Genomic DNA, 13,758 nt, shown 5'->3' with positions numbered 1-13,758 from the left:
TTCAGAGAGCACTGGGGTTATAATACTTTGTTTTAAAGTTTTTGTTGTGCTTTGAGTAAATGTTTACAGAGTAACTTGGTTTTTAATTCAATCGTTTATACACATTGATCACAACCACTACATCAACCCTGCCCAGTTCCCTTCTGTGTTTCTCTTTTTTGTTTATTCTTCTTTGCTTTCTTTTTCTACCTTCTTTTTTTTTCCACCCTGAACAAATCCTGGTTTTTAAATCTTGTATGATTGATTATTCTAAGGAGTTCTCTCCTTCTTGAAGTTATAAACCTAACATCAATAACAATAAATTCTGGTTGGATATGTTGTTGCTGGAAGGCAGTCTTATGTTCTCTATATTTGAGGGAGCTTCATAATCACCTTTGCAGGGTTGAAGACAGAACTAATTAACTTTTTTCAGTGCTGCACATTTCTAAATCCTGGACTCTGCAAATTTAGATTAAAAACCCCTGGCAAGGGCACAGGGGAACCCTTTTCTTAGATATTGTATTAGCTTCTTCAATCTTTCTATCTATTCTTACAAATAATTTAGTTCTAACTTGAGTTCTTCTTTCTTTAGACACTTGCTAGAAACTATAAGTGGTAACAAATTTAATAAAAAATATTTGTAAAACAAGAGACAGAAATCTTCCAACCTGCAAGTGTGTTTCCCTTTTACTTGCTGTCCAACTGTTAAAGTAATGGCACATAATTTAGGATATAACACTGTAATCGTAGTAGAAAATCTAAATTCCTTAGGCTATAGATAAAGTTATTGTTATAGAGTTCTATAATAGCACTGACTTAAATGAGATGGAAATGTATTTCCTTTCCACAAAGTAGTCCAAGTGAAAGAAGTCAAGACTGGTAGGGCAAGTCTGTGGAAATTTTCTTTAAGATAACTTCTTCAGCTCTAGCTACCATATCCACATTATAAGCAAAGAAAAAGAAAGGGAAATATGAAGTAAAAGATGTTTTTCTGTCTCTTAAGGACATACGAAGAATTATTCTGGAGAAGGCTGCTATCAGGGACCTCTCAAAAGTGCTGAAGAGAAACAATACCAGTCTGGAGACTAAGATATGCCTGATTCAGGTCATAGTCTTCACAATTACTTGCTATGCATCAGAGAGCTGGACAACATCCAAAGATATTAGAAGAAGAATGGATGACTTTGAGTTACAGTACTGCTGAAGATATTGAACATACACCATGGACTTCCAAGAGAACAAACAGGTTTATCTTAGAGAGGATGAAAGCAGGCTGCTCTTTGGAGGCTAGGATTCTGATGCTCCATCTCACATACTTTGGGCATGTTACCAGATAGGACCAGTCCTTAGAGAAGACATCATGCTTGAAAGGTTGGAGGGACAGTGCAGAAAAGGAAGACCCCAGATGAGATGGATCAACATAGTAACTGAGATAATGGGTAGAGGTGTGTTGGAGACAGACTGGCTCAGTATAGAGCAGAGTTCAGAACTATTGTACATAGGGTTGCTATGAGTTGTAGGAGACTCAATGGCACATAACAACAAAAACAAGGACAGAAGAGGAAATTGTTCATCACTTTCACTCACCTCTCCTTACTCAGGATTTAATCATATGACTACATTTAGCTATAAGGAAAGCTGGAAACTGAAGTCCCTAGCTAAGCAGCCATAATCTGAACTAAAAATACTGATGAGGAAATGAGAGAATATTGGGAGTCCACTAATAATACCTGCCAAAGCAAGAAAGGGAAGCTTTCCATTCATCTGCTTTACAGATATCAGGTGACTTTTTATACCCATTAATTGTTGTTGGGGGCTCTCGAGTCAGAGCCAAGCAATAACTGGCCCTTCTGTTTACTGTTTTCAGAGATGGTAAATCTCATGGGAAAAAATTGCCCATCCTTCTCCTGAAGGAGAAACCTGGGCAATCTCTTCGCATGGATTCACAGCCTTAGAAATCTGCCGGAGGGTCAGTCTTGATAGTAATGAGAGTTTAATGTTTTTAGGCTAACTTTCCAAGTCCACCCAATTGGAGCATTTGATTTTAGATTCAGATATTCATGACTGTAGTCAAAACCCCAGAGGAATTCACAACATAAAAAAACTTGATAGAACTTGCTGAATACTTAACAACTTTTTTCCAACACCCTAATTTAAAAGCACCTATTTTCTTCAACCTTATGGTTCATTACTAAACTTTCACATGCTTATGAAACAATTGAAAATAGTTTAGATCAGGCACACCTTGGTCTTTAAACTGATATTGATACTTTTTAGCACTTCAAAGAGGTCCTTGACAGCAGGTTTACCCAATGCAACATGCCTTTTTGATTTCTTGCCCACTATTATTGTGAGTTGTTGTTGTTGTTTTTTCCACTGGGTCAGAACCAACCCATAGCTGACCCTCAGGCAGGTTTTCAGAGGCCGTTAATCACACGGGAGAAGATTGCCCATCCTTCTCCCACAGAATGGCTAATGGCTTAGAACTGCGTACCTTTGGGATTGCAGCACAGCTTCTTGCCACTATGTCACCAGAGCTCTCTTATTATTGTGAGCAGTGACTATAAATCCAAGTGAGATAAAATTTTTGACAACTTTTATCTTTTCCCTATCCATCATGATGTTACCTATTCATCCAGTTGCAAGAATTTTAGTTTTCTTAATGTTGAGATTTAATCTGCATTGGAGGTTATAGCCTATTACCTTCTTCAGAAAGTGTGTCAAGTCTTCTTCACCTTCTGAAAGCAAGATTTATGTCAACTGCATTATATAAATTATTAAATCATCCTCCAGTCTTCAAGTCCTTCATATGGTTCAGCTTCTCAAATTTACTCAGCATTCAGATTGAATAGGTTATGTTGTTGTTGTTATGTACTTTCGAGTCGCCTGTGACTCATAGCGACCCTATGTACAACATCCCTATACTCTGCTCTATCCTGTGCCAATCTCACCATCTCCGACACACCTGCCACCATTATTACCCCAGTCACTGAATCGATCCATTTCATCATGGGTCTTCCTCTCCTGCACTGTCCCTTCACCCTCCCAAGCATGACATCCCTCTCCAAGGACTGGTCCCTCCTTGCAACATGTCCAAAGTATGTCAGATGAAGCTTCAGAATCCTTGCCTCCAAGGAGCCGCCTGGCTTCACCCTCTCAAGTCCATGGTAGAGTAAATACTGTTCTCTAACACCACAGCTCAGAAACATCAATTCTCCTTCTATCATCCCTAGTCATTGTCCAGCTCTCCGATGCATAACAAGTGATTGCAAAGACCATGGTATGTATCAGGCACACCTTTGTCTCCAGACTGACATCTTTGCACTTCAGCACTTTAGAGAGGATATAACCCTGACACATACATTTCCTGGTTTTAAAAAGTACAAGGTCTCTTTACTCTGTTTGAAAAGCTGCTAACTGGTCTTAATATTAATAGCAGGACACATTGTCTCATTTAATCTCCACAATGAGGCTTGGAGATTGCCTTGCCTCTATTTTACACTAGTGCTCAGGGAATTTATTTAATTTACATATATAAACATGTAGCAGTAGGAACTAACTGGGATATGATGGAATAGCACTCATGCTATTCAACTCTAAAGCACATATTTTTAACTATAATATTGTATCCTCCAAAGTATAAATATTGTATACAATCATTATTGTAGAATGAGTATAAGAATCCAAGAGGGAAGGGAGAGGCTGGAAGCAGAGGGATGTGGATGTGTAGGATGAGGGGGAATTAACAATTGAGTAGAACAATTTGATGGGTAGTGGGGTGAGGGAAATTGAAAGAATTTGTTCATATTTGTATTTGGATTTTGTAAATAAACTGTTGTTGTTGTTATGTGCCATCAAGTCACTTGAGACTCATAGCAACCCCATGTTTGTACAAAATCCTAAACCCTGCTCTATCCTGTGCCAACCTCACTGTCTCTGACACACCTACTGCCATTACCTAGCCTCCAAGGAGCAGACTGGTTTCACTCTCTCCAGGACAAACCAGTTTTTTTCTCCTAGCAGTTCATGGTATATTCAACACTCTTCTCCAGCACCACAGGCATCAAAGGCATCAATTCTCTTTCTATTATCCTTAGTCACTGTCCAGCTCTCTGATGCATAGCATGCAATTGCAAAGATTATGGCCCAGATCAAACACACCTTAGTCTCCAGCTTGACATCGTTGCTGTTCAGTACTCTGACAGCTGGCTTTCCCAATGCAATTCGTTCTTGATTTCCTGGCTGCTGGTACCAAGAGTGTTGATTATGAACCAAACAAACTAAAACTGTTAACAATCTCAATCTCTTCACCATCCATAATGATCCTGCCAACTGGCCCAGGGGTGAGAATCTTTCTTGATTTTGAACTTCAATTATATTAAAAGCTGCAGTCTTTGACCTTCTGCAGCAAGCGCTTCAGGTTCTCCTCAGTTTCAGCAAGCAGGGTTGTGTCATCTGTAAAAAGGAGGTTGTTGATGGCTCTTCCTCCAATCCTGATGCCACATTCCTCCTTGTATAGCCCAGCCTCCCGGATGATCCGTTCTGCATACAGATTGACAAGGTATGGAGACAGTAAATAAACTAGTCAAAAATAAGAATAAAAGGGTATATAAAAATAGAAAAATGGCTGCATGATAAACAGAATTTACAGCGATAACACAGTCTTAGCATATCATCCCCCACAATATCCTGAAAGGCGGTATCCACAGTCTTTCTCTACAGACAAAACAGGCTTGTAAAAAGGATAAAAAGTACCTGAAACTGGATAGATATCAATAATAATTGTCAAGTGTATCTTAATGATGCTCTGTGGCTTCATGTTGTATTCTCACTTCCATTAAGATCTAAGTAAAGGGCATAAAAGAGGAAAAGGACACTGAAAGAAGAATTCTAATATCACTGCCAACTTTCAAAGGAAAGTGTTTAAAAGTTCATCTTCCTTTGACTAACACAGGCAAAGGTGCTGTCAGTCATCAGAATGATCAAGTACACTAGAGAAATCCTGTGAACAATCCAAGACCATTCATACGGTGGTATGACTGCTATTCTCAGATGATTCATATAACATTGTTGTTAAGTGACATCAAGTCAAATGTGATTTATGAGGACCCTGTGAACAACAGATCTGAACCCTGTCCTATAGCATAACATCATCATCTCTGACACACTTGAGCCCATTGCTGTAGTCAACAATGTCAATTTATCTCACTAAAGAACTCCATCTCCTTCACTGACCTTGTGCCTTTCCAAGCATGGTTAGCCTTTCCAAGGAATAGGCTCTTGTAGCAACATGCCCAAAGTATGTGAGATAAAGCTTCCCAATCCTTGCTTCCAAGGAGCATTATGGCAGCACTTTTCCCAAGACATATATGCTTGTTGTTTTTGGTAGTTCATGGGACAGTCAGTATTCTTATCTAGAACCACATTTCAAAGACATCCATTCTTTTTCTGTTATCCTTATTTATTGCCAGCTCTCAGATGCATAACAAGTGATTGAAAAGACCATGGCCTGAATCAAGTTGACCTTAGTCTTGAAACAAACATCACTGCTCCCAGTACTTTGGAGAGGTCTCTGACAGTGAACTTGTCTAGTGCAATACGTTTTCTGATCTCTTGACTGCTGGTAGCGAGGGTGTTGATTGTGGATCCAAGCAAGAAGATATTGTTGACAATTTCAACCCTTTCTCCATCTATCATGATGTCACTTATTTTTGCAATTGTGAAGATTTTTTACTTCTTGATGTTAAGATATATTCATATTGAAGATTGTAGTTTTTGATCTTCTGCAGCAAGCATTTAAAATCCTTCTACCTTTCAGAAAGCAAGCTGTATCATCTGAATAACGCACATTGTTAAGAAGTCTTCCTCCAATTTTGATGCCGCATTCTCCTTCATAGTCCAGTTTCTTGAATGATTTGCTGAGCATACAGATTGGATAGGCATGGAGAAAATATACAACCCTGACATAAACATTTCCTGATTATTACGCCAGGCTGTGTACCCTTGTTGTTGATCTAGACATAGGTTCTTGATCTAGATATCTATTTCATATGAGCATAATTAGGGAACTATGGTGGCCTAGTGGTAAGAAATTTCACTGCAATTCTGAAGGTGGTGGTTGTTGTTGTTTTTATGTGACCAAGGAGGATAGAAGAAGAATTGATGCCTTTGAGCTGTGGTGTTGGAGAAGAGTATTGAGAGTACATGGACTGCTAGGAAAACAAACAGATTAATCCTGGAAAGGGTCAAACCGAGCAGTTACTTGGAGGCAAGGATTCTGAGGCTCCGTCTGACATACTTTGAACATGTTGTGAGGAGGTCCTTGGAGAGGGAAATCATGCTTGGGAGGGTGGAGGGACAGCTCAGGAGGGGGGAAGACCCTCTATGATGTGGATTGATTCAGTGACTGGGGTAATTGGGATGGGTGTGTCGGAGACAGTGCGATTGGCACAGGACAGGGCAGAGTTTAGGGCTGTTGTGAATATATTAAATCTACCAGCTGCTCCACAAGAGAAGAATGGGCAATCTCCTCCCATGTGTTTAACTGCCTCTGAAAACCTGCTGGAGGATCAGTTTTGGGTTGATACTAACTTGATGGTACACAACAACATCATCCGCATAATTAAATGTTCTGGGATTCACATTCTTCTCAATTGTCACCCATATTTTGTTATGATACTATGATCCACACAGCCAAATGCCTTTGCATAACTGACAAAACACAAATATACATTCTTTTGGTATTCTTTGCTTTCAGCCAGCCAGGATCTATCTGATAGCAGAAATAATATCCCTGGTATCATGGCTTCTACCAAACGCAGCTTGAACTTCTGGTAGTTCTCTGTCAATGTACTGTTCTAGACATTTTTTATGATCTTCAGCAATATTTTCCTTGTATGTTATATTAATTATATTGTTTAATAATTTTCACATTCTCCTGTAAATTATCATACAGTGTTCTTATGTGTAGAAATCAATCCAGAGGCAGTTAATCACATGGGAGGAGATTGTCCATCCTTTTCTTGCAGAGCAGCTGGTGGATTCGAACTGTGTGCCTTTAGGTTTGCAGCACTGCTTCTTGCCATGAGGCCACCAGAGCTCCCTTATCATATAATAGTCTATTTAATATAAACTACTTTATCATGTTACTATGTATATCCACCTGCTTAAGATTCTTCCTCCTCTTTGCTGTCCCGTTACCTTTCCAAGCATGATGTCCTTCTCCCAGGAATAAGTCTGTAAGAGAAAGGTTTATCATCTTTGCCTCCAAGGAGAGCTCGGGCTGCATCTTCTCTAAGACATATCTTTTTGTTCTTTTGGGAAACTAGTCCAACAGTCTGTGGAATATTCAGCACTCTTCTGTAATATGGCACTAAAAAAAGATAAATTCTTCTTTTATCATTCTTATTCTTTGGTCTGCTTCTCAGATACAGAGCAACTGGTTGAAAATACCAAATCAGGCACACCTTAATCTGCAAACTAACATCATTGCTCCTCAATAACTTAGAAAGGTCTCTGACTACAGATTCTTGTTGTACAATATGTCCCCTGATTGTTGGTACCAAGTATGTTGATTGTGGATCCAAGTAAGATGAAGTAATTAACAATTTCAATCTTTTCTCCATCTATCATAATGTTGTTTATAGGTCCAGTGCTGAAAACTTTTGTTTTCTTGATGATGAGATGCAATTCATTTTGAAGGTCATAGTGTTTGATCTTTTGCAGCAATGGACTTGGGTGTGTCAGAGATTGTGTGGATAGGATAGGGTTCCGATCTGTTATACATAAGGTTGCTTGCTATGAGTTGTACTTGATTTGATGGCACCCGACAATAACAACAACTTTTTCATGACAAAAATTGAATCAGTGATTATCCTCCCAAGTGAAGGAACAAGATTGAAAGAATAGATTACATTAAGAAGGAAGAAGAAAACATTTTAAGGATACAATATATGTTCATTTTCTTACCTATAGGGATGATTTCACAGGTGTACATATATGTTAAACTCTGTTAGATTGACTATTTTAATTATGTGAACTTTATTTTATAATAACTCTATATCCTAATTGTTTTTTTTGGTAGGTGCCGTCGAGTCATTTGTGACTTATAGTGACCTTATGTACAAGAGCCGTAACTCCCGCGCTATCTTGTGCCAACCTCACTGTCTCTGACACACCCACTCCCATCACGCCAATCACTGAATCAATCCATCTCATCGAGGGTCTTCCTCTCCTGTGCTGTCCCTCCACTGTTCCAAACATGATGTCCCTCTCTAAGGACCAGCCCTTTGTTGCAACATGTCCAAAGTATGTCAGATGAAGCTTCGGAATCCTTGACTCCAAGGAGCAGCCCGGCTTCACCCTCTCCAGGAAAAACTTGTTTTCCTAGTTGTCCGTGGAATATTCAACACTCTTCTCCAGCACCACAGCTCAAAGGCATAAGTTCTCTTTCTATCATCCCTAGTCACTGTCCAGCTTTCTGATGAATAGCACACAATTGTGAAGACTATATCCCGGATCAGGTGCACCTTAGTCTCCAGCCTGATGTCCTAATTATATTTTAAAATTAATATAATGGAGGAGTATATTATGTACAATACATACTGAAGACTTCCTGTAACAAAGAAATCAGACTTCCTTGACTTAGCATGGAAGAGAGAGACTTATCATGAGGTAGATATTTGTCTGGCTATGTCTACTGAGACTTAACTGTTGTTGTTAGGTACTATTAAGTGGACTATGACTCACAGTGATCCTCTGAACAATAGACTGGAGCCTAGCTCTGTCCAATGCCTCCTCATAATCCCAGCCATGCTCAAGCATTTACTCAGTACTGTGTAAATTCATATTGGGGAGAGACTTCACTCTTTCCATAGCCCGCTACTTTTCCAAGCATGAGGTCCTTTTCTAAGGACTTACCCTCTATTGTTGGGCCTTATTAGATGCCTCACACTATTGGGTATTTTGTATATATTGTAATTGTCACTATATCTGATTTCATAACTTTGTGTAACTCACTCCTACCATAATACAAACAAGTAAAACTTTGCCAACACATAGTTATAGCTCCAAGTCCCATGCCAAAATGGCATAAAACCAGAAAAGGAAGAAAAAAGAAATTTCCACATTCTCTTGCCATATAGCAAAATAATATAAACTTGTTATCTTAAAAGAGAAAAAAAAAGTCAGAGTCAGGCTAGGAGTTCTGATACAGTTTTTGCAAAGTCTTGAAAGAATGAAAGCAGAAATGCCAGCCAGATGGTTTCTTCATTTGAGAAGATTAGAGAAAGGTTAGTTTCCAAGCTTCCTTACATTGCCAGTTGAATTAATTTCCTTGGGCTGTAAGACTGAGCTTCCCATTGTCTTGCTAGAAATCAGTGAGAACTATTCTTACCTTCCAGAGTTGCCCTCAGATCTTTGCCACAAAGTCCCTATCTTTAGGAATGACCTGGTATCTTTCAAATGCTTGACTGATTAGTTCAGACTCATTTGGCTATCTCCCTTTGGTTAACTCCAAGGCAGAAAATCAATAACTTGATCATGGAAGTAATATCCCATCATATTTTCTTACATGTTCTATGCAATCAAAAGGTGGAATTACACAGAATAATGTTCTCCAGGGGGCAAGAACTCTATGAACGTGGAGAAATGATAAAAGTTATACAATATTCAGGTCTTACATTCATAGGGTTGCTATGAGTTGTCTATGACTCGATGGCACATAACAACAACATATAGAGAGCTCTGTTGGCCTAGTGGATAGAAAGTTTTGCTACCGAGCCAAAGATGGGTGATTTTAATCTGCAGCCCTCAGGCCTGGTTTTAATTGTTTTTCGCCAAACATTCTTCTAAGTGGTATAGCACTGGTCTGTCCATTTGCTGTACAGAGAGAGGTAACTTGCGGTTGCTGTGATGCTAAGCACTGTGACAAGGATGTGTCAAATGTGATAATGGTTACCCATGGTGGACAGTGTTTGGTTGAGATTCCCAAATAAACAAGCTTGGAAGCAAAAGTGGCACCCAATTCCAAAACAGCTTGCCTCCAGAAACTCTATGAAGGTGAAGAAACAATGAAAGTTATGTAAGTTCAGGTCTTTTGTTCATAGGGTCACTGTGAGTTATCTACAACTCGATGACACTTAAAAACAACAACAACAGGGGTCAAGAAAACTTTAAGTTTGTCTTTGGGTTCTGATTTCCACCCAACATATTATGGGATATGTTCACATCAATGAGAGCCAGACAGGAAGACAAAAATCCCACTTTTCCAAGAAGTCCTGCCTAGGTGGTACGATTGAACAAGAGCACAACATGGTTGAGAAGTTTCTGGAAAGGTTTGATGTATATTCTTTGAAGTGTGTGGTTACATGAAAAATCTAGATAGGAACCAGCATATTTTCTGCATTATCCTTATTAGTGGGAAACTGAAAGATGTATTTTGCAGCATAGAGGCAATATCAGATGGAGGAATGTGCCTTAGATGAAGGTAGAGTCACCCTTATCCCAATTCTACAACTTTCTTAAGGAAGAGGCAAGTGAGAGACTCGACTGAGAGGCAAGGTGGGACATTGACTACTTGAGAGCAACCAGATGAAAAGGAGGGTGCCCCTCTAGTGTGAGCCAGGCTAGAAGAAGGCTGAAAATCTCCCCAAGAAAACCCATGCACTGCATCTCAGTGGTTATCATTACATCAAACAGAATGGACAGAATCAGCGTGAACCCAATCAACACCTCAGCTGCTTCCTTTTCACCACAAAATTTTTGTTGATTTACCACAAAATATCTCTGTTGCCACTATTTCTCAACACAAGATCCCAAAATCAAAGAAGTTTAGCTGTCAAGAGGAAAGGAAAGGAAGTAATTAGAATCAAACAATACCTTTAAACCACTCTAAATTTTTCAAACTTCAACTGTGACCTAGAGGGATATTGGGGGTCGGGGAGTAAAGATGCTGAAGGAGAGATAGCAATTGAAATTTAAGCCAATATAAGATGTGAATTTATGCTGATCTAGACTTTTAGTGAATGCTTGCCAGCACTCCAGGGTGTCTTTAAGGAACACAGAGAGTATCTCTGACAGAGTATGGTAAAAACACAGTGACTGGAGGAAAATACATTTTATGTTTATAGCTGATGTTGAGGCTACTCAGTAAACCAATTATACATACATTTTCAAATTTCCTCAAGCTTCAATTATTTCGTATTCATCCAATATTTTTCCACATGGCCTCCAAATTTCTAGAAAAACAAAATCTATCACTAAGTTACCTATTATAGTCAATTAGGTCCAGATACATTTCCTGAGAGCAAGTTTTGATAAGGAAAGCTAAGAGGAAATTAGTGCACAAGATCTATTAGTGGGATGTTGAAGAGAAGATACTACAAAGATGGCTTATTGGTAAGATAGGCTGAAAAGAATTTTTTAATGAAAAACAGGCTATAGATTGAACTGCATGTCTGCTGTATTCAGAACATTAAAATGAAATCCTAATATTTGTTCCTGAATGCATTTCACAGGAACTCGAAAAAAGCATCAACTTGAAAACAGGTGATTTGTTCACCAACCTCTAAAATAAGCTTTGATTAAAGTTGTTGTCATGAGCCCTTGAGTCAGAACCAGTTTACAGCTGACTCTACAGAGGGTTTTCAGAAGCTGTACATTGCACAGGAGGAGACTGTACCTCTCTCTCCCATGGAGCAGCTGGTGGATTTGAACCTTGTAACTTTGTGTTACCCACTAGACCACTCACTAGAGCAAGTTAAAATAAATAGTTCTTATAAATAGAGTTCATATAACATCTGAATATAATTGAAAGTAAATATCTATCCAACTCAAGATAAAAAGTCAATCCACTGTTATTTTCAGATAATTGGATTAAATAATACCAAGTATGTTCTGAATTTCCATGGCATATACTATGAACTTTGATAAATGTTGATAGTTATAGAAAGGCATTTTGTTCACAGGGTTGCTATGAGTCGTGCTTGACTTGAAGGCAATCAACAGAAACAACATCATCATCATCATCATCATCATCATCATCATCATCATCATATTATCAGCCATTGAGTTCAGTATGACTTAGAGTGACCCTATAAACAACGGATCTGAACTGTGTCCTACTCTGTGCCATCCTCTCATCATTTCTGACATACTTGAATCCATTGTCACTATGTCAGTGCATCTTGTTAAAGGTCTTCCTCTCTTTGGTCTACCTCCCACCTTTCCCAGCACGATGTCCCTTCGCAAAGAATAGGCTCTCTTAACAACATGCCCAAAGCATGTAAGATAAAGCTTTTGTCATCTTTGCCTCCAACAAGCATATGGCTACATTTTCTACCTAGAATGAGCTCTATTGTGCCAGGAAGTGTGAAGATAGCACAGAATAGGACAGGGTTGAGATCTGTTGTTCATAGGGTCACTATGAGTTATACTCAACTCGATGGCACCAAACAACAATTATCTTAGACTACTGAGATACGGATTTTTCCTTCTGTTTGCACAACTGACAAATGATTAAAATCATATTGTTGCTGTTGTTGTTAGGTGCTGTCAAGTTGAGCATTACTCATAGCGACACTATGAACAGCAGATCGGAACCCTGTCCTATCCTGTGCCTACCTCACCATATCCAACACACAATCTCATTGCTGAAGTCACTGTGTCAATCCATCTTGTTGAGGTCTTCGTTGCTTTAACTTACCTTCCACCTTTTCAAACATAACATCCCTTTCCAAAGATTAGCCTCTCTTAGCAATGCACCCAAAATTTATGAGATGAAGTTTCACCATTCTTTCCTCCAAGAAGCATTCTGGCTGTCTTGTTTCAAAGACACATAAATTTCATTTTTTGGCATTATGTGGGGTATTTAATGCTCTTATGTAATGCTGTTGTTGTTATGTACCGTTGAGTCAGAACCAACCCATAGCTGACCCTCCGGTGGGTTTTCAGAGGCAGTTAATCACATGGGAGAAGACTGTCCATCCTTCTCCCATGGAGCAGCTGGTGGCCTCAAACCGTATTCCTTCAGGATTGCAGTGCAGTTTCTTGGAGTTTCTTGGCACTAGGCCACCAGAGCTCCCTACAGCCTTGGAAATCTTTATTTTACTGTTGACACTCTGGTGGCCTAGTAGCAAGAATCTGCACTGCAATCCCAAAGGAACAGGGTTCAAACCAAATGCTCTGTGGTAGAAAGTTGGGAAATATTCCATGAGATTGACTGCCTCTTAAAACCCACTGAAGGCTCAGTCAGTTCTGATTTGATGGTACATAACAACATCATCATCTATATCTGTAGCTATTGTTATTTTTCATAAACTACATTATTTTTCTTCCCAAAGAGAAAAAGATCATGTTCTTTTTCTTTCCAAAGGCTGTTTTCTTGCTAAGAGTAACTTTAGTTCATATTGCTAACTTGTGTTCACCTGCTACATATATGTTTGTATCTAATCTATATTATGGTGGTCCTGACAACATTTTCTATTATAGGTTTAATTCACTTTATAATTCCATTTTTTCACCTCCCCTTTGATCTTCTGTGTCCCTGCATGATCTATTTTGGAATATTCACCTCTTATTCAGAAGCCCTGATGGTTGATCCTTGCAGAATTTTCTTCTAAATTCCTAGAATCACTATGTAATACTCTGTGCTGTTTTGACTGCCAACATTTAAGTGGTGGTTATATTTTCTGCTCTTCTATACCTTGGTGAAGGATTAAATTTCTTTTAGTCAAAGGAGATTTTGCTGATTTGCAGTCCCAGCTCAAAAGAGATCCCTTC

This window comes from Elephantulus edwardii, unplaced genomic scaffold, assembly GCF_000299155.1.
Source record: "Elephantulus edwardii isolate Elephantulus edwardi_28Jun2011 unplaced genomic scaffold, EleEdw1.0 scaffold00047, whole genome shotgun sequence".
Classification (NCBI taxonomy): domain Eukaryota; kingdom Metazoa; phylum Chordata; class Mammalia; order Macroscelidea; family Macroscelididae; genus Elephantulus; species Elephantulus edwardii.
Note: the sequence above shows the minus strand (reverse complement) of the source record.